The sequence below is a fragment of the Pinus tabuliformis genome, chromosome 5_2 (genome assembly GCF_031772625.1).
Source record: "Pinus tabuliformis cultivar Carrire ecotype Pingquan chromosome 5_2, CPIR1, whole genome shotgun sequence".
NCBI lineage: Eukaryota > Viridiplantae > Streptophyta > Pinopsida > Pinales > Pinaceae > Pinus > Pinus tabuliformis.
In genome coordinates, this window is record NC_142306.1 from 852019185 (window position 1) to 852022716 (window position 3532).

The window sequence follows — 3532 nt, forward strand, 5'->3', positions numbered from 1 at the left end:
AATGCAAGGAAGTAGGAGTTTGGAGGGTTAGGAAATTGGCTAAGTGTTGGCCAGAGTCAGCCTAGAAGCAATGAGACAGATAGAGGTAGTGCAGAGGTTGCTCGGGATTGAGAAAAGCATTGTAATCTTCTCATATTTTCTGAATAATGTAATATATAGATAGCGAGGATTTTTAGTTGTGGCTCTCCCCATGAAATCATTCTGTAATGTTTTGATTGAATTATTTCTCTTGTATGCTTCATGATTGTTTAAGTGTTTCTGCTGATGAGTAGAGTAGATTCAAGTCTACTTTTTTAGCATATTACAATTAGCAGTTTGAATATACAAGGAATTTCTACAAAAATAAGGAATTTGCTACATTGATTCATTAGGATTCATTCTAAGATAGTTGATTCTTTTGTAAACATCTCAGTAATCATACCTATCAACAGCTTGATGAAGCTCTTTAAGGAATTGACAAAAGGAATGTATGGAGTCAGATGGTAAGGTATGACACCATCAATTAACATGACCTTCAAGAGTGAGGGTGAATAGAATACACAAAACATCTTCATCATCGACTTCATGAGTTTTACAAAACCCAAGAAAATCATTTCTGTGTCTAGATAAAAGCATACCACCCTCGCCATTAAATTTGAATTGAGACATGGCATGAACAACTTCTGCGGAGATTTAAAATTTACCGGGAGGTAGGTTAGAAAAGCATTGATATTTTGTTTTTGGAAAGATCCTTTAAATATAAGAGATTCAAAATAGATTCAATGGGCACATCTTATCATCTGGCCCCCCTTCTAGCGCCACAATGTTGACAGTGTTGGATACAAACAACAGACAGGGGATCTCCCCAATATAATGTCCCAATTAGACCTCACATCGTTTGGTATAGGAGTCCCATCCATAATATGGCCCAACTCCCATTTACTTAAAGATATGAATTAGCTTTAGTTGTCAGCATGAGAGAGAAGTGCAACTATCCTTTCGAATGAGAAATCTAGTATGCCTTGTGAATGTTTAATTGTCGATGTGTTAAGGTTCTTCTACTGTGGGGGGGGGGGGGGGAATTAAGTGAATCTCTAAGAGAGAAATAATAGTACTACCCTAAGGGAGACACACGTGAAAGAGAAATACTCATCTAACATCAAGAGAAATAGTTCATAAGTATGTGATGATCATTATAAACATAACAACACATTTCCAATAAGGAGCACTGGAGTAACCGAAATAGTTCAACTAATCCAGCACTACTGAAAACAAACATGAACCATAAACATTATAAGAATAGTCTTAAAAACATTCACAATCCATGTGTGAAAATGTGTTGGCCTGGAAGGCTCCAATATTAAGCAAAAGTCCCAAGATACATACATGCAATGAACACCACTAGCTCCAATAACGGAGCGTTAGAGCCATTACTTGCTCCCCAAAAGTACTAACTTTGTCTCTCTAATTCCTTGTGGGAGAACCCAAGGTTTAAATTCCTTTATATGAGGAATGAAGATATATTTATAACTTGAGGAATGACCTTTCACATCCTCATGACTCTTAACTTTCCAACTTCTGGTGACCTTTGGAATTACTTATGAAATTTGATATTACATGTCTCTTTTATTTTCGTGACTCTTTAGTTCATACATGACTCTTGGACTTCCACTTATTTTTGTTTACAATTATTACAATATTACATCATGACTTCCACATCATCATGTGAAGAAACTTAACATGTCATTATGTTTGATGACTAGGACTAATAGTGACTCATGACATGGACTTTTTCCAGTGGTGACATGGTGTCCACTTGTGTCTTAATTTCTTCAAGTAGCTTCAATCGTTGATGTCCTCACCCTCAAAATAGTATTTGATGTAATGGAGTATTTGAGGTGCTTTGATCATCAAGATTCAATTGTACTCTTTGTTCTTCATGCAACTTCCTTCATTTGTTCTCTTTGCCCGATATTCCTCGTGCATGCTTCCCATGATGTTTCTAGAATACATGTGTTTGTAATCGCTCACGCAAAGCAATGATCAGCCTGAAATTATCCTATTCTACCATGTTTTATGCATATTTTATGTTTATGCCCTTTTCAATGCGCCTGAGAGGTACAAAAGGGGATTTTGGGTGCATGGGCGCATTTTAAAAGGCTGAAAGGCTTAAGGGGAAAGGATTTGTGGCTTTAGAATGCGCTCCTGTGCTCGAGAGAGGGAGACAGTCAAGGCAGGGCACATGGCACAAGTTTGAAGGACAAAGGGGAAGGCTTTGGGCTTCCTAAGTGCATTATGCTCTCAAGGGAAAGGAAGAGGGTGCAAGGTGCACTCCTGAAGCCTAAAGGATGAGGCTTCATGCCTTCGGAGTGCACTCATAAGTTCAAGAAACCAAGGAGGCCACATTCTGTCGATTCAAAGGAGTGCTCTCAAGGAGGGTGCATTCCTTCAGGTCAAAGGAGTGCTCTCAAGGAGAGTGCATTCCTTGGGGTCGCAGGCGTGCTCTCAAGGAAGGCACATCCCTTCAGATCAAAGGTGTGCTCTCAAGGAGGGTACATCCATTCAGGTTGAAGGAATACGCTCAAGGAAACCAATGAGGGTGCATAACAGAATTTCAAAGGTTGAAGGATGAAGTTGTGTGCCTTCAAAGTGCACTCATCCACTCAAGAGACCAAAGAGGGTGCATGGCACAAGTTCGAAGGTTGTCAGATGAATCTTCATGCCGTCAAAGTGTGTTCATGTGCTCAAAGGGTTAATAATATTCATGGTGCATTTTGGAGGGTTAAAGGGTGGAGCTTAAGGCCTTCAGGGTGAGCTCATGCGCTCAATGAGGATGCATTCCTTTAGGTCAAAGGAGGGTGCATTCCTTCGGGTTGAAGGAGTGCTCCCAAGGAGGGTGCATTCCTTCGGGTTGAAGGAGTGTGCTCAAAGAGGGCGTATTCGTTCAGGTCGAAGGAGTGCATTTAAAGGAAGGCTTGGTTTTTGAAGGGCATAGTTCATAACACGGAAGGGGAAAGATGGATTAAGGAGTGTTCTTTGTGCTATTGGAGGGTGCATTGTGCACTTATGAACAATGAAGGATCCTTGATCAAGGCTTCAGGGGTGCACTCATGTGCTCTTAGCTTCAATGGGTTTTCTTTGAAACCAAAGATTTATCTAAGTTCGGGATATAGAAAATGGGGCGAACGTGACAAGTTTAAACTTAAAACCATGTGCGACTCATATGGACTCATCGAGAAAACTTATAAAAGCTTGAACAATGATAAATATACGTAAAAACGCTAATTTTTTCACATTCCCCAAGTACCACGAGTGAAGTGTGTGCAATTGTGACCCAAAAGTGTTGTTTTACAACAAAAAAGATGTTATGACCAAGAAATGCACCTAAAGATGTTCCAATCAATGTGATGACACTTGAGACCACCAAGAACACTAGAAACACATAAAATAGCATGAGACGACATTTGATGATCAAGGCAACACATTATATACAACAGTAATAGTAGGATCCATATGATTCATCAAGTTCAGATTTGATTGTTGATGGTGAACA